Source organism: Heloderma suspectum, chromosome 1, assembly GCF_057233095.1.
Source record: "Heloderma suspectum isolate Gila_16-S chromosome 1, 16-S_ref, whole genome shotgun sequence".
NCBI classification, from domain to species: domain Eukaryota; kingdom Metazoa; phylum Chordata; class Lepidosauria; order Squamata; family Helodermatidae; genus Heloderma; species Heloderma suspectum.
In genome coordinates this window covers 76186182-76205391 of record NC_139458.1, presented here as the reverse complement: position 1 = coordinate 76205391, position 19210 = coordinate 76186182, and the positions used below count along the sequence as shown (strand labels likewise).

General features: G+C 42.1%; 1 protein-coding gene across 1 annotated transcript in view; it reads right to left on the bottom strand.

Annotated features, from left to right (window-relative positions):
- COX16 (cytochrome c oxidase assembly factor COX16) overlaps positions 1–19210 on the bottom strand; it is a 60831-nt gene that overhangs the window by 39965 nt on the left and 1656 nt on the right. The gene's annotated exons all lie outside the window — the stretch shown is intronic.

The following is a 19210-nucleotide window of genomic DNA, read 5'->3' as shown; positions in this document are numbered from 1 at the left end:
CCTGATCTGGACTGGAACCACAGTGTGTGGGGGAGAAGAGTCAGCCTCCTCATTCTGATCAGTCCCACAAGCCACATACCCCTCCCTTCTCTCCCCCACCCCATAACTCTCTCCTGCCTACCCCTGCGCCCAGTCACTCCACAGGCCCCAAACCTCCCTCCCCACAGATACTCCTTGTCGTCCCTCCCCACCCCCAGCTTATTATGTTTTCTTAGCAGCTGGGTACGTTTTAAAGTGAAGTGCTGGACTAGAGCTCCTGATCAGTTCCAGTTTCTAAGAATGCCTCTGGGACCAAAAGCTTCTGGGAAAATAAAGATGGCACTGAAGGCTGGCACTTCACCCAGCAGTGCACCAGCCCCCTTCTTACCAATAAATAAATAGTGGCCGGGGGGCTTTTGCAGTTGCCAAAGGGAGGTGCCTGTGGCCACCACAGCACCAACAGGCACTACACTGGGAAAACCAGCTTTAAACAGCTATAAAAATGTTAAGCATGTTCAAGTGAAAAGCAGTATTTAAGGATCCTATGCATGGTGGCTGGGCAATGCTGGGAGTTGTAGGACTTTTTTCTGTCTAAACATGCATAGGATTGAGCCCTAAGAAGACCTAACAGAATTTGAAACAATTATTATGAAGGGCAAATATTTGCTATCAAAACTTTATAAATTGTTCCTAAAATACGATACTGAACCTGAACAGGTAACGACACAAATGGGCACAGGTGAAAATATCCCAATGAAAATTTGGAAAAATATTTAGAGGAAAAATCATATTTTCTCTTTGAGCATGACTCAGATAAAATTGCTATAAAATTATGACAAAATGGTATTTAACACTAGTTTTTATAAACAAAAGAATTACTCCCCTTTTTATTGGAAATATAAAGACAAAATAGGAGATTATTTTCATCTATGATGGAAATGTCCCTTAGGTCAAAAAAACTGGAAAAGAAAGAAAATTAACGGAAAGATTTTAAGGTATGAAATTCCTTTGGACCTGGTAATTTTCCTTTTGAATTTTATTCAAGAGCACAAGGTATTTGTGTCTTTTATGTTGGCTACTGCTACGACATTGCATGCAAAGATCTAAAGATCTAAAAAATGTCCTGTGAAACTTAGGTACAATAAAATGTGTGACTTAGGAGTGATGGTTAAATTAACTCATTATAATAGAACAAAAGAAAATAGACAGTGATGGAATACTTTTACAGGAAAGTGGAAAACCTTTTACTGTTTATTGTAAAAAATAATATATTTCAAAGTGAAATACTAGTTTTATACATTCTTCTTGAAAGTTTATGTTAACATATATGGTATACATTTTGTAATGTTTTCCCTTCTCAAATTTAATTCAAGTTTATTCTTATATGGGAATTTATTCTGAGTAAATTCGAAAAAGTCTGTTGTTTTTTCTCTGCATATTGTATAATATATTTAAAATTGCCTCTTTAAAAAAAAAAGCTAAGTAAGCTATAAATATAACATTGACTCAGACCCAGCATATGCCTAAGGCACAGATATTAAAGTTAGTTAATTGGTACATGTGGGGGGCACGTATGAGAAATATGGCTGCTGCCTTAAGTAAAAATTTTGTTTTGTTTCCTGAGAAACTAACTTGACTGACCGTCCATATCAAATGGGCAGGCTTACTACAGCTTTCATTTTCAAACATATCAGCACTTTCCACTTTTGTACAGAGGACTCCCTGGAGACTCAGATTTTCTTGATCTCCCCTCCTCCAGTGCCTCCTTCATTTAGCAGCATTAAGGAGCCTTGTCACCAGATTCTTGGGACCTGTTCTCACCATTTTCAAACTTTTAACAAATGGAGCCACAATATTCAGTTGGCTCACTGTGGTGCCAAGGTGAAAAGGACCTAATTAAGCTTCCAGAACAAGCCAGCAGATTGGAACCAGGATCCTACTGTATATGTTATTATGTAGCTGGAGAAATCAATCACTGCTGCACCTATATCTTCCATTAGTTCTGTTGCCGTTAGCTCCAAACCACTGAGACTTGTGAATAGGAGCTATAAAAAACAGAGGAGAAATGGGCATATCTGCATAGAGGAAGTGAAATGACTTCTCTCAGTCAGAGGATGCCATAAAAAGCAATTCACTTTTAAAAATGTGTAACCTTTTACTATGCCCTGCTACACTGTGGCAAGATCATATATATTCATACATGTCTAACCTTGGCTTTGGGGACTTCCATGTATGACCAGGGCTGTAGATCATCAGCTCAGCCCAAACCCATTTGACAAAACAGGAAAACAGCCAAGGAGTAGATTCAAATTCAAAGTTGCTAAAGGAAGTCATCAAATGCTAGATTGGCTGGTGCTTTGTTTCACAAATATTAGCCCAGGTAGTGTAGCCTTTATGACTAAAAATTATAACTAGTAGAGGTCTAACCTTATGGAAGCAATGAAAAGGACTGAACTGGACTTGGATGGGGCAGAGCCCAGGCAATGTTTGCAAACGTTTCTACACTCTACATAAAACACCTCCCCACTTCAGCATGTATTGAGAGGGGCTACAAACAAAGGGGAAGTCTGTTCACCATTCAGAGTGAAGGAAACATTGCTCTCATTCTGATCTGGCTTTGTGACATTGACTACACAGCATTGTAACACCACATTTACAACATGATTTTCAACTGGCTGGGATCACAGTCCCAGTAACAAGATGCAGTTTAAAAATAAAATGAAGAGGGAGAGTTGCAAACATCTGAGACAAGTTGAGCAACAACCAGCAAATGGTTTTTAATGCAAAGTAATATTATTAAGGAATGTACACACACACACACAAACCATTGTCTTCTTTAATAATTATCACAGTAATAATTTACACAGATGGGCATTGAACTTGGTTTAGCTTTCCAGTGATTTACAGTGTTAATACATCAACACTGGGTTACTGAACAAAGCCAGAGTAATATAGCGTCTGAACAGCAGCTATACTGGCCTGAAACAGCTGCACTATGAAGTTATTGCTCCACAATAGTCAGAAAGCAACACTTTGCTTTTGCTAGAGCCATTAAGATCTAGTTTGTCTCACTTCAAGCTTGCAAAATGTGTTACAGTATCCATGTTCATGTGACATTTTATTCACATAAATATACAGCTATATCTCATAATGCAACTCTTACCAAATTGAAATTGACCAATGTAGGCCCGCTAGAAGAAAACTAATGGAACAATCTGATACATATCTACTCAAAACTAAGCCCCACCAAATTCAATGGAGCTTGCTCACAGCTGAGTGGACATAGGATTGCATCCTAAATGAAAATATTTTTGTTGTTTATTCGGTCAGTCGCTTCCGACTCTTCGTGACTTCATGGACCAGCCCACACCAGAGCTTCCTGTCGGCCATCTCCACCCCCAGCTCCCCCAAGGTCGAGTCCGTCACTTCCAGAATATCATCCATCCATCTTGCCCTTGGTCGGCCCCTCTTCCTTTTGCCTTCCACGTTCCCTAGCAGCAGCATCTTCTCCAGGGTGTCCTGTCTTCTCATTATGTGGCCAAAGTACTTCAGTTTTGCCTTTAATATCATTCCCTCAAGCGAGCAGTCTGGCTTTATTTCCTGGAGTACGGACTAGTTTGACCTTCTTGCAGTCCAAGGCACTCTCAGAATTTTCCTCCAGCACCACAGTTCAAAAGCATCTATCTTCCTGCGCTCAGCCTTCCTTATGGTCCAGCTCTCGCAGCCATAGGTTACTATGGGGAATACCATTGCTATACACAGTCCCAAAAAGTAATGTGTTTAAGATCCAGAGAAGTCAGTCAGACTTACATGAGAGTGATTAGGGTAGTAGTCTTCAACCTTTCCTGACTCAGAACCAAACATGGAGCCTACTTTTAACTTTTAAAGTTTTATTATTTTTATCTCTTTATAGTTGTGCTGCCACTGGTTCAAAATGCCCCGAGTTAGTTTGCAACAGAGCTATGGCTCAAGACCCACCAGCTGAAGAAATGGGAGGGGGCCATGGCTCAGTGGTAGAGCCCATACTTTGCATGCGGAAGGTCCCAGGTTTCATCCTGCAATTCTGCAGGTAGGGCAGGAAAAACTCTGGCCTGAAACCTGGAGAGCTGCTGCCAGTCAGTGTTGACAGTACTAGGCTAGATGGATCAATGCTCTGACTCAGTATAAGGCTGCTTTGTATGTTCCCAAGACCAATTAGTTATGACACTTACATTTGCCCAACATTCATTGGATTGTATTTATTTATTTATTTAATTTCATTTCTATACCGCCCAATAGCCAAAGCTCTCTGGGCGGTTCACAAAAATTAAAACCAAACAACACACAATAAAACAATTTAAAATATATAGAACATTAAAACCACAATATAACAATACAACCACAATAAAACCTAGCAGCAGCGCAGGAGTTTAAAATACAGATTTAAAACAACAAAGATAAAAATTTAGAAAGCTAAAATGCTAAAATGCCTGGGAAAATAAAAAGGTCTTCACCTGGCACCGAAAGGAATACAATGTAGGTGCCAGGGGAACCTCACTAGGGAGCTCATTCCAGAGCCGGGGTGCCACATCAGATTGTACCCATCTGTTTCCACAGAATCAGCATTAGCTCCCTTGTATTTTTAAATGCCAAGCCATGTAATATATTCCTCTCCCTCTCACATTTTCCTTGACCAAGGATGCCATGTCTTCAGGCAAGGAGAAGGGAATTGACTTTTTTTCTAATTTTCAGATTTCATTTATAAATGTGCAAAATTTTAAAGATGGTCACTGACTAAAGAAAGACTGAGCTAAAACAGATCTGTCCAGGCAGCAAGAGTGTGCTTACACTGACCACAGTGCAAGCCACGAATTAGCAATTCCCAGCCTTGGGAATCAATAACATAAACCAAACCTAGTTCTGTATAAGCCATGGCTGTAAACCAGTGAAGATACTTGGATGTTGCTGTGGGGTGCATATACATTTATCCAACAAGTTTGCTCCTCCAACAATCCCCAGAAGAAAGCTTGGAATTCTCTCTCAGAGCATCAAGGTCTTCCTGACTCTGGTGCCTGTGGTCAGAGTGACAAGGCTTCTCCCTGCCTATTACAGGGTATACCGGAATCCATAATATGACAACTGGGCCATGTAGCAACGAGCTGAGGCTATAACAGACTCAACATAGCAATGTCCTCTCTAAGGGTTAGTCCTCTTCTTGACCCTCAAACCACTGAAAGCACTCATCCCTTTCAGGCAAGATGTCAGCTTCAGTTTAGTGATTATAAGGAAACAGCACATTTTAAGGCCTGAGATAGACTAATTTTCTTCCTTTGGAAAGTCCGTAATTCTGAACAAGTGAGCCAGCTTTAATTCCCAAGACACTCTGTTGCATCTTGACAAAGCCTTGTAATAACTGAGACAGATGCTGCTGGTGTTTTTATCTGTTGTTTCATTGTGATGTTTTGTTTCTTATTGCTATAACTGATTTTTTTTACAGTTTTATGTAAGCTGCCTTGGGCATCAAATGACGCAAAGTCAGAGTATAGATATATAACTAAAATTCTATAACCAATAATCTTGCTTTCCCAACAGACAGACAATAACTTATAAATTGTCTTCACACACAACCCATTTTCCCCAATTCAGGGGCATAACATGTTTTGTAACATTGTGCTGTTTAACTGTTAGCACTCCCTACTGTAGGTATTTATGTGTTGGATCAGAGGTTTTTCACATCTGAGATTAACAACATGAGGGATCTGTTAATATTCTGTAGTCTGTGTGGCACACAAGAAAAGCAGAATTGGGTTTTGAATGTACATACAGAATTGTCTCACTTTGACTCTGACTACTGTAAAGCCATGAAAACATGGATCTGATTATAGGTTTTGCATTTTGCATCTGAAGGTCACCTTTAACAACACATAATAGTAATATTCCTCACTTGGCCTATTGTAAAGCACAATCTAGCAGCATTGTGATTAAGATACTCAATTTTCAAAAAGGGATTTTGTTGATGTTGCAGTGAGTTCACGGCACACACAAAGAGCAAACTTTAAATGAAATTATATGTGCACAGGATGAAAGGTAGAATGAAACATGTGATGTGACACAGAAGCACCATCTGTCACATATGCTCAGCAACCTCAGTGTTTCATGCAGAAATTGACATTAATTTCTCCTTAACAGCATTGTCAAAAGCTACTTGTGGTACCTTGAGTAAAAAAGTATGATAAGCAAACATCTATTATTAAAGCTGCACTATAGATGGAGTATATTATTGCTCATCAACACATAAAGCCGATACATTCAGTCAGACCTCTGATACTATAAGAACTCTGCATTCTACTACAGATTCCGATCTCACCAAATTATTCAGCAAAACCTCAAGCAGCCAACTGCAGCTTGGGAGAACTGCTTCAGGGGAAGGTGCTGTTCCATCGAGGGTGAGCTGTTCCACCTACTCACCCCCCCCCCCAAACCTGGAGACTTTAAAAGCAAGGCTGGACCTGCAGCTTGGGAGGCTCTGCTTCAGGGGGAGGCGCTGACCCAACCAAGGCATTTGTTCCTCCTCTGCTCTGCCCATCCCCCTGCCTGGCAAACATTATAAGGAGCCCTGGATTATTCCATATCTACTCTGGCATTTTTGCTGATGGGTTTTTGCTTTTGGATATGTAGGAGGTGTGATTGGGCTGCAGGATTTTTACTTGTTTTAGTTTTAAACAGCTGTTGTGATATTTCTGCTTTAAACTTGTATTGGTGTATTGTTTGAATATTGTATTTGTATATTTTTGTGAGCTGCTTTGGGGGCCTTTGGGTGGAAGGCGGCTTAGAAATAAAGTATAACATAACTCCTGGGTTAACAAAACAAGAAGCAATTGTTCCAGCACTGCCTAGCAATTTGCTAAGTTAGATCACCTCTGTTGCTAGAGAAATTCATTCTGTGCTGTAGCACTGATTTCAAAAGCCAGATTACAAAAATTACATTCCCTTTGTCACAAAACCTTAAATTAATCACATCACAATATTCACTGCTGGCAACACCAATCATGCACTGGTGAAAAGAAAGAAGGGAAAATGTTATGAAATATTTTATTCAGAGAGAGAATATGATAATTTTCAAGCCTCTTCTTTAAGACCGCTGCTGTTGAAGCCTCAAGCTATGAATTGTGCAGCTACAGAACTGGAACAGTCAAATGAAATATTCTCTTTTTACTCCACCGTGATGGGAATTAAGGAGGTTTTGGGGGTTTCCTTTTTGAAAGTAAAACTGCTATGTGTGCAACTTAGGGCTGCTGAAAGGTCCCAGTTTGACAGCTCTGGAAACTTCATCCACTATCCAAGTACAGCAGTGGCAGTAATATTGCCAATATGGCTCAACCTCAGCCTGAAAAACAGACACTCCAAAGAGCCTCCAGCCTTTTTTCGCTTTCAGATTAAGACGGGTTTTTGTTGAAGGCAGCCCTCGCAAACATCTCAGGTATATCAGAACATTTGTTTGTGTTGTCCCATTCTCCTGCTCCAAGAGAGAAAGAGAAAGTAATGTTTAAAAGGATTCTTTGGATACAAACCCTCATGAGTTCAAATACGCCTGGGGTTCTTAAGCCACAAATTCAAAGCACAAATTACACAGGCAAGAAGCAGCAGCCATTCAAACTTTGTTGTTACAATCCTCCCCCTCCTGATGAAACAGAAGGGAAGGGCCTTGTCCGATACCATGCTGAGTACAGGTCATGGAGAGTCTCTCTCCTCCATTTCAAGTGGAGGGAAAAGCTTATCAACATGGAAAACAAATGCCATGTTGAGACAGTGTATTGATTCCTAGAGTCCTCATGTTATACCTTTATTATATTGCTATTTTGTGATGTTTTTGTACTTATTATTTTAATTTGTACACTTAAAAATTAACTGCCCCCTATCAGAAAGACGGTTGTTCATTCAGATAATTTTCCCTTTGTTCTGCCCCGTATATCATTTATCCTTTGTAAAATATAAAACATCCCCCCAAAACTAACTTTTTAAAAATTCAAATAAAAAATCAGACTAACTTTTGAGAATTATCTGTAGCAATATTTTGGTATGAAATAGGCTTAATTTTCTCTGTTTCACTCAAAACATTTTCTACTCCCCCACACACTTTATTCCAGGGCCATCCCATAACCCCAAGACCAGCATTTATGGATTCCATCAGTATATTTTAAGCCCAAAAATGTTCCATGGCCAAATTAGTTTGGGAAACGCTGCTCTAGATTAGAGTAAGGAGAGTAAAAATGGGGAAATCCTACCAACACAATTCTAAATGGGTCCATTATTTTACATCCATTTCTTTACCTTTAGAAAAGAGCTCCAAGGCCCCTGAAAAGATATTTGACCCAAAGCAGTGCATATACACGAAAATGCACGGAAAGGATGAAAAATACTTTAAGGAATTACTATCCAGAAGACAAAAACTTAGGCAGCCTTATATATATGCACAACTAGCTCCAAAAGCAGGGGCCTCTTTTAGTTGTCACGTTGTCTAATGGAAAACCAGGTCTGGCAATGTTGGAGAACTGATTACTTAGACAATACTGCAACTTGCCATTGTCTGACCTCCCCATCCCTCCTTGTTGCTGCCAGATGAATTATTCTGCACTAATCAAAATCAACTAGCAAAATCAGTTAGCACAACTATCTCAGACACATAAAACTCATCCAACTGCCAGTATAACAAGCATGTGTGTGAGGAGGGGATGTTTTCCCACTCAATTTGAACTATGGGAGATGTACGTAGGGGACAATCTGCCCCTCTGAGAAAAATAGGAAATAAGCATCAAGACAGTCTGCACGTTCATGCTTCCAGCAGGTCAAGGCACATTTGCCCTAGCATATTTTACTCCAGCACCCATGGTTAAAGAACTGAAGCAGCAATCTGGGGCAGGCAGGGCTTTGTCGCTCCCCTGCTTTAGAAAGAGGAAGAGGATGGCTATTCTGCCCAAAGGGTGTGGCTACCAAATTCAATAAAGAGTAGCATCTCTCATCCCATATATTAGCTTTGTAGCCATCTTGACTGTAGACCTGCTTAAGTTGAAAGGTTCAGCATTACAGGCCCTGCTGAGTGTTTTCCCTTTAAGCATACTCTAATATTTCTCATGTACCTTATTCATGAAAAGGTAATCTATACTTTCCTATGGGGCATCTAAAGTTGTTTCTGTTGCTCAGAGATATTTTTTAAAAAAGTTCTTCCTCTTTTCATGCATTCTATGTGACACATTTCCAGAGCAATCTCATCCATGCTTACTTTGTAAGTTTGTTCAGTGGAATGTCAATGGGGCTTAGTCTCAGGTAAGTGTGCATAGGATTGCAGGCTTCCTCTCTTACTGTTTCTTTGACCTTCCAAAGAAAGCCAAGTCAGCATCTGAATTAGTATTGCCTGTTTTGCTCAATGGGATTGCCAGCTGGTTCCTTCTTTTCTTGTACTCTCTTCTTGTTTAAACCACATGCAATTTAGTTCATAGTTTGAAATTCTGGAGAGATGCTGGAAATAACCTCTCACCCAATATGGGCTCATGACATCACTATGCTTCAGAATTTTATTCTACCTTGAAAGCAGTGCTTTTCTAACTGTGGTCATCAGGTCTTTGTCATTTCCTTAAATAACCAGCTTCATGTAACATCATCATCCTGTATGTATTTGAACTCCGCTTCCATTCTTCTAGTTCCCCTGCTTATGCAGCCAAAATGGCAACAGCCACAGACAACAAGTGGTTATCAGCAGACTCGGGGTAACTCCAAGGTTTGCAGAAGTACAAATTATATTTAGACATCACTTCCCCCCAAGGGGGAACCCCAAAATGAGGACTAGGTGAGTTCAGTATCCAGAGAATGCTGACCAACTGTTGGGAGGGGGAAAAACCCCCAGGAACTAGGTGAGAGGGGGAATGGAATGAAGTGGATGGAAAAGAAGGATGAAGGAAGAGACACATACAGAAAGGGTAGACAGAACCTCTTTATTGTCTGAATAGGTAATTGACTGGTTCACACTGAGAATCTATTTTTAAATGACCCCAGGGCAGAGATTGGGGGGGGGGGGAATTTTCCATGTCCTAAGTTTATTAGTAACAATGAATGGTTGTCAACTGCAAATACACTATTTGGCAAGCTTGGCAGATTCAAAGTTGTAATTAACATTTTTCAGGTAATTGTCCCTAGCAAGTATGTGAGAGAATGTAACCTTCATGCCCTCATCCATCTTGAATGGAGAGGTGCAAACAATAGGCATTCCATATTTCTGTGCAAAGGTCTCCAGCTTGAGCAAAGCAGCCCAATTATTTGACCAAAGTGGAGAACGGCATTGTGCAAAGAGTGCATGACCCACCCTCTTCTGCCCGATGTCTAGACTGTTATAACCAAATTTGCAACACGGAAATGGATGTGGGCAGGCAAAAAACTCTAGCGGAGGTGCATAGTTTTTTTTTATTTTAAAGGAGCCCCCTTAGGCTGATTAGAAAGTGTCTTTCATACGGGGTGAGAGAGTACAGAAAAGGCATTTTGCAAAAACCAATCTCAACAGGAAGGTAGTCCATATACTCCATTGTGCAAGCATGAGCTAAAATGGCTTCTTCAACCAGACTGTTGTCATTTTGCATTACACACACTGCTTGGCCAGGTCAGATAACAAGGGTATTAACACAGCTGCAGCTGTTTGAAGAACAAGTCTCTTGAGGTGGGTCAAGAACAGCTTCCTGTTAAAAACAGGGCTGTCCCTTTCTTCCCCCAAAGCAAGGCACATTCCATCTGAAGAAATGACGAATTCTCTTTCCTCTTCATTTCAACTCCAAATACAGTCAAAAGCTTTAGCTGTCTGAAGACTGTTTGGCATTATTTCTTCATTTGCTTCCACACGACCAGCCAGGAAAGCACCGCACACTCCCATACAAGGAATTAATATTCTCTTTTACCATACAGTGTTCCATGGTGTAAGAAATACTGGCCAGGAAAAAAAGGGTTAATAAATTGAGCCCATCATGTCCAGAGTTAAATGTTGCAGGCTTAGCAATGTTAACACAGCGCAGAGGCTACCTCTTTTTTATGGCCCACTGTCTACTAACACTGAGAGTAGCCTGTAAGCATCACTATTGGCGTGCCACCTTTCTGAATGAGCCCATGACTGTTTTCCTCAAGCTGTTGTCTCAGAACTACGGAAAGCCTTTCCCATGGGATTTCTTTGCATAAAAACTTTCTGAAGGCAGTCTTTTCAATTTGGGATAGTATCTGGCTACCCATATATCAATACTATTCCTTATTTTATAATTTGATGATTTTCAATATACTGACAATCCACTTGATTTCAAGCTTTAATTATCCTTCTTCCAACACAAAATGGCAATATGAATAACATGATACTGTCCTTTGTATCTATTGCCCTACTACAAAGACATCAGCTGTCAGTAACCACAAAAGACAAACATCAAACAACAAATGAAGGCCCTGGCAAATTCAGAGATTAAAATTTGGTTTGCAAAAATCTGTTAACATATGCAACAGGAAAAGACTTCTCAGTACGATAGGCTGTATTTATTTTCTCATATAGAAATCAATGAAGACACTGACTTCTGAAGGACTAGCAAAATAGCTGTAGTGGCACCTGCTGCGGTTGAGGGCAAAACTTGTAAACCTGTCCTATGGATGCTCCCAAGTTCAGTGGTTTTCTTTTCCTTACAGAAGGGAACAGCTCCCATTTTTTTTAATGGGAAAGAAAGAAACAGCAGTATATGAGCATCCTCCAAAGGGCAGGAGGAAATGTGAACCAGAAGTGCTGCCTGATCAAACACAGATCAGAAACTAGCATTCATAGATATATTAATGTTTCTACACTCACCTGCTGTTTGTCTTAAAGGGATTCTTTTGAATATCCTTTAAGATGAGTTTATTGTTCTAAATATGTAACTCTGCATGCTCAGGGAAGGGTCTAATGGCAGCTGATGGTAGCAGTGCCAAAGACTCTTGCTTTCCCAGTATAGTATGCAAGAGTCACACGGCAAATGAGTCACTGGCAGCTGCACCCATTATCAGAAATGTGAAGTCAACACTGGAATTTCAGTTTCCATACTTTAGAAACTGGAGCACCATCTACTGTACTTGAAAACCAGGTGCACTACTAATATAGGCTGCAAAATGGAAAGAAGTAGTTCTCTCTATCCTTTGAAACCAGTTTGGCAACAGTATAGAGAAGAAAGAGGCAAAGAAATGTGACAATCTATGCATACAGCACAACCTCTTGTGAGACATGTAAGAAATACCCATGAGGTCACAAGAGTCCATTCCAACATCTGGACTGATGTTACCATCCTGGTTCTGCAGAATTTTACACCCTGGAGCACAAAAGCTGTTAAACACTGTTCAAGGCCAGCTTGTATCACTCTCCTACGTTCGTGTTGGCTTACGCTAGGCACAGATATGATAACACATATTGTCAGGTTCATAGCTGGAGAAAAACAGATCGCCAAATTTCACCAAAGAACTACTGCATCTAGTTCCTTTCACTGTGTTGGTTATTCTAACCCCTCTAACAACTCACACTCCTCATAATTTGAAATAATAATTCCAAAACAAACAAAATGTCTCCATGAAGTACCCAGACAGTGGGCCTTCTCTGTAGCAGCACCTACCATCTGGAAAACCCTCCTTCATGCAGTTTGGGAGGCAGAAAATGTGACATCTTTTAAACACCTCCTGAAAACACACGTGTTCACCCAGGCTTTCCCTGGCTGTAAGTAAATTAATTATGCCAGTCCATTTCACTGCTCCTTGATTTTTTACTGTAGTTGGAAGTGTTTTTAATGCTGTGTTTTAATGTTGTGTTTTTAATATTGTATTTTAATATTTATTGTGAACCACTGAGATATTTTATTATATTCAGCAGTATACAAATGTCACAAATAAGTAACCCAATTCCATCTCTGGTCTGAAGGTTTATTTTGTTATTTAATCACATTTCTAGTCTTCCTAACCCTGAAGTGTAATGAATAATTACAACAGATTAAACATATAAATATCCTTCTAAAACAAGACAACTAGCAGATGGTAAACCTTTGTTTCCCTAATACATGTATCTCCAACTGTAAGTTATGACCCACAATTTGGTCACAGCAGTGGCACACTGACCATTTGCCTTTTCTGTTTTTTAAGAGGAGAATGACAATAAGAAAAAGAATGGCATATAGGACAAGATTAGAAGTGGACATACAGTCAGGACCAGAAATATTGGAACAAGGATAACTGTTTTGGCAGTTGGCCTTTGTACACCACCACATTGAAGTTGAAAGGCAACACACAAAGATGGGAGCGAAGTCAGGACTTTCAGCTGTAATTCAAGGGGTTTGACAAAAGTGGGGCACTACCCACACACCAGTGAAGGACAGCCAGTGGCTTACACATACACCCATCGTTGGTGGCTCATAAGTAATGGAACGAATGGCTGACAAGCAGCTGCATGGCCAGGTGTGGCCTGTTTCCTGGGTACCCCATGACCAATCAAGCAGAGAAAAGGCCTGGAGCTGGTTCTGAGTGTTACATGTGCATTTGGTAACTGTCCACTGGAACTCCCAACATGAGGTCCAAACAGGTGTCCATGCGAGTGAAGGAGGCCATCATTAGGCTGAGGAAACAACATAAACCCATCAGAGAGATAGCAAAAACAGTGGGAGTGGCCAACACAACAGTTTGGAACATCCTGAAAAAGAAGGAATTAACTGGCAAGCTCAGCAACAGCAAAAGGCCTGGAAGACCACGGAAGACAACTAAAGTGGATGACCGCACAATTCTGCTCATGGTGAAGAAGAACCTTTTCACAACATCTAGCCAGGTCAAGAACGCTCTTGCGGAGGTAGGCATGTCATTGTCAACATCTACAGTCAAGAGACGGCTTTATGAATGTAAATACAGAGGCTTCACGACAAGGTGCAAACTACTGGTAACGCTCAAGAACAGACAGGCCAGATTAGCCTTTGCCAGCAAACACCTAAAAAAGCATGCCCAGTTCTGGAATAAGATTCTTTGGACTGATGAAACCAAGATTAACTTGTACCAGAATGATGGGAAGAGAAAAGTATGGAGAAGGAAAGGAACAGCTCATGATTCAAAGCATACCACATTATCTGTCAAAAATGGTGGAGGCAGTGTTATGGCATGGGCACGTATGGCTGCCAATGGAACCGGGTCGCTGGTGTTTACTGATGACCTGACAGCTGATAAAAGCAGCAGGATGAATTCTGAAGCGTACAGGGCTATACTTTCTGCTCAGATTCAGCCGAATGCTGCCAAACTGATAGGATGCCGCTTCATATTGCAGATGGGTAATGACCCAAAACATACAGCAAAAGCTACCCAAGAGTTTCTCAAGGCAAAGAAGTGGGATGTTCTTCAATGGCCAAGTCCGTCACCTGATCACAACCCAATAGAGCATGGTTTTCACTTACTGAAGACAAGACTGAAGGCAGAAAGACCCACAAACAAGCAGCAGCTGAAGGCAGCTGCAGTAAAGGCCTGGCAAAGCATCTCGAGGGAGGAAACTCGGCATTTGCTCATGTCCATTGATTCCAGACTTCAGGCAGTCATTGACTGCAAAGGATTTTCATCCAGGTATTAAAGGTGATCTTAAGTTTGAAATGATGTTGGTTTGTTCCGTTACTTATGAGCCACCAACAATGGGTGTGTGTGTATGCCACTGGCTGTCCTTCCTGAATGGTCAGTGCCCCACTTTTGTCAAACCCCTTGAATTACAGCTGAAAGTCCTGCCTTCGCTCCCATCTGGGTGTGTTTCCTTCCAACTTCAATGTGGTGGTGTACAGAGGCCAACTGCGAAAACAGTTATCCTTGTTCCAATTTTTCTGGCCCTGACTGTATGCTGCTGGCCAAAGTTGAAAAGCTGAAGACTGCTGTTCCACAACCTCACCCCTGGTCATTAAAAACCAGAACCAAATGGGAACAAGTCCTCAAGTTAAAAATAGAAGGCAGTAACCTATACTGCCATAGTGCTCCCGCTGTTTCTTTGCGCCAGCAGGAATAACTGCTTGCGCAATGGGAATTTTGTGGTTTCATAGAATCATAGGGTTGGAAGGGGCCTACAAGACCATTGAGTCCAACCCCCTGCTCAGTGCAGGAAGCATGCGGTCTCCCATCCAAGTACTAACCAAGGCTGGCCTTGCTTAGCTTCTGAGATCAGGCACATTTGAAGTCCTCCTAAAAGTAACACGTAGAGACACTAGTTTCCAGATAGGGACAGATCAGTGATGTTCCTTTCTGTGAGCTTCACTGGCCTGCCCCATTCTGGACACGAGTGTTTTCACTTGTTTTGGGTTGATTGCAGAACCACAAAATCTCCTTTGCACAAGTGGTCGCTCCCACTGGTGCATGAGCACAATAGAAAACTGCCCTTAGTGATCCACTAGCCGTATTCAATGTTACAAATCATATGTAAAGAGTGATGTAGAGTAAGCCCCAAAGTCATCTGCTAGTTGGGCAATATATACATTTATTTAATAAGTAAGTAAGTAAGCAAATCAATTTCTAAAACAACACAAGCATAATAACTGGGGGGTGGGAATGGGGGATGAACAGGCAACACAAACTGATAAACACAATCCCAACTACAAAGATAACTTGCTACTGTTACCAAAACAGTAGTCTCCTGTCCCTTAATTTGTTTTAGTTTTTTCTAAACATAACTGGGTAGCTAAGATTAAACTGGTTTTTTCCCCCTCCTTCTAGTAGATTAGTTTCCCAAGCAGGGACGTAAGAAACTGACAAGGTGCCTGTCAGTTTTACTAAGGCAGAGCCTCCTGTGGCGCAGAGTGGTAGGCGGCAGTATTGCAACCGAAACTCTCCCCACGACCTGAGTTCGATCCCAGCGGAAGCTGGGTCCCAGGTGGCCGGCTCAGGTTGACTCAGCCCTCCATCCTTCTGAGGTCGGTCAAATGAATACCCAGCTTGCTGGGAAAAAGGTAGTCATGACTGGGGAAGGCAATGGCAAACCACCCCACTATAGTCTGCCATGAAAACGCCAGCGAAAGTGGCGTCCCTCTAGGAGTCAGCAATGACTCAGTGCTTGCACAGGAGGAACCTTTCCTTTACTAAGGTACAAAAGGTTCTCACTTGTACCAATGAAGCTGATCACAGCTATGCTTCACAATCTATGCTTGCTCACTAAGGGAAGGAACCATCTGCAACCAATATAACTGAAGTCTAATATCGTAAAACTCTTCAGAGTTATTAGCAGATAGCCATAGGAGAACTGTAGGAAAAGCTTATACAGTTCCCAAGTTTGACAACAAAGTCTGCTAGCCTTTTATCAAAATCAGCTTCACTAAAGGTGCAATCCTCTGCATGTTTAAACAGAAAAAAAATCTTACAACTCACAGCGTGATGGCTGGCTGGAGCATGCTGGGAGTTGTAGTACTTTTTCTGTTCAAACATGCATAGGATTGCACCCTAATTTATTTATTTAGAAGATGTATATCCCACCTCTCAAATGATCACAAAGGCAGTTTACAGTAGGCTGGAATATCCCACACACACACAACCCAGGAGCCCTTAGTTCCCTGGCCAATGGATGGGCCCAAGTGTGCAACTGTCAGTTGGAGCAGAGTGTTCTTCCTGGCAGAAGGGTGGAAGCTCCCTGCATCAGCTCATTCTCTGACTGCTCTGTGGTGCCAGGCTGATCTCCCTCTTGCATGATGATGTTCTTCCTAGGAGGCAAGGGTTGCACGCCTACAGTGGCCCTTGGTCCCCTGGCCAATGGCAGAAGTTACGCATGGTTCCCTCCAGTTCTGCAGACTTGCCTCCATTTGGAAATGTCTGAAAACTGAGAACCCTAATATCTTAAATCGCTCTTCTTGTACTATTCCTGCCTACTGGGTAAAGAAATAAGTATGGATCCATTTAACAAAGGTTCAGCTGGGAGAACTCTACAGAGCATTCTACAATTCATTCTTTTCTGAGGATGTTACACATATAGAACACACAATAGCATGTTTGGGCGGGGGGAATCAAATAATTTTTACAGTGTGCCACCACTTCTCTATATTGAGTTTTATTGTATTATTATGTATTGTATTAGGCTGCTCAGTGCAACTGCTTTATTACAATTCTTACACTGCTCAGTGTGTGTGTGTGCGCGCGCGCGCTTTTAACAGCTCGGAAGATTTCTGTGCTACTTGCTTCACTGACCCATCATATACATTATTGCAAAAAAGAAAAACAAAGAAAAACAAAAACCTCCTCAGTTAATGACATTGGAATGGTTTGTAAACAGATCTTGGAGAGAAAGAATGTAATAGTATAGAAGACAGGAATTCACACAAAACACTACATTCTGTACAAAGTCACACTTGCTGTCTGTTTAGTGTCTGCAGAACCATGTACCATTGGAACAACGAAAATAACCAGCATCCTGAAACTCATGACACAAAAACTGTCACAAAGGAGGGAAAACCACCCCCACAAGCAAACAAATGCATGTCAGCAAAAAGCAAATAACTGAATTTCAAAGGCCACCAAGCTAAATGTTGTGCAGCCGGTCAGCTATATATCATGTCCTTCAAGATACTTGACAGCTTTTGTAGTCCAAGCAACAAACTCAAGTAGCTTGCCAAGCCCGGCCTAGTACAATACACAGCTGTTGGGCTGTACTCAGTTGTGCAGGTCTGTTTAAAGAGTAAATTACTGAAATGAAACGCTAGAAAGAGGATTTATCCAGAGGAAACTTCTATAGGGAAATGAGCATCAGCAGTTAACAGCTAAGAGAACGACAGCTATATATTCTCAAACTTATTTAGGAACTGAAGTAACATAATTGGCATTATATTTGACCAGGAATTCCACAGAGGTGAATGCGAGGGCTGGTGGAGGAGCAACAGATCCTCATCTGACCGCCACTTGGTTTCTGTGCTGGGGAAGAAGGAAATACCCTTTCTCCACAACCAATATGGAAATTCAGAGAGCTGGCAGAGGAGGAACAGACTGCTTCCTTCCTCCACCAGTCCACTTGGTGGAAAGCAACTTTTTCTTTTCCCCTTCACTAGCCTGCCAAGAGGCTAGATGCCTGCATTTCCATGTGGGCTGAAGAGGATGGGGCTTCTCTTCCTCCTCGGCTAGCACAGAAACACAGGCTACCAGTCTCGGGCCTGGGGCAAGCTCTCTTGCTGCCTGAAGCAGAACTTGTGCCGTCCCTGTGCACCCCTCCTTCCCTTTAGCTGCTATGCACCCCCCCCATCTCCCCATCCCCTTTACCTCTGCTGCTCCGCCAGGGCTCTTGTGAGACCCGGTCAAAGATCTCATGGGGACGTGGCCACAATCTCACAGGACATGGATGAGATCTCAGTCTGGAACCCTGCGGCAACAGAGGGCCAGCAGCTGCTCCAGACAGCGCCACCGGGAATACCACAGCAAGAGAGCATCTGGTGGGGCTCTCTAGAGCACTTGCTGGAGGCAGCAGTGGGCTCTTCTGGCTGGGGTGCCCCCCCCAAAACGTAATTCACCACTCCTCTGGCTCCACCGCCTCATGTGGGCACCTCATCCTGCTTCATGGGTGGGCTGGCCCTGACCAGTCTCATAGTAGCCTAGTCGCATTTCTTTTTTTTTTTGCAGGCTAGTAATTTTTGTGGGTTTATTTACAAGGCTGCCCAAAGTGTACATGGGCATTCCTTTTTCCAGTTATAACAAAGAACGTTGCTGGATCAATCTATACGCCCATCTAATCCAGTATTCTAACCATGGTCAGCCAGTGGCACCTGGAAAGCTTCCAAGGAGGATATGAGGGCAATAGCCAAATCAACACCAAAGAAGTGCCAGGCATAGAAACAAGAATGGGGTGAAGCTTAGTGGTACAGCACCTGCTTTGCATGCAGAAGATCCCATGTTTGATCCCCAGTATATCTCCACGTAGGGCTGGAGAAACTCCTGCCTGAAACTCTGGAGAGCTGCTGCCTGTCAGTGTTAACAATACTGGGCTAGATGGACCAATGGTCTGACTCAGTATAAGGCAGCTTCCTAAATTCTTCTGGCTGCTAGACAGCGGCTGGATGGCCATAGGGTATCTCGATTTCTGGGAACCAACCTCGAAGCCCGCGCTCCGAGGTCAGTTCCCAGAGAACTGATCTCCCCCCAGTTCCACACTGCCTTGGAAGCAGCGTGGAACAGCCCTGTGCTCCACACTCACAAGAGGAGCACGGAAGAGCCAAAAAGGGGCGTTCCCGGAGGACGTTCCGGGGCA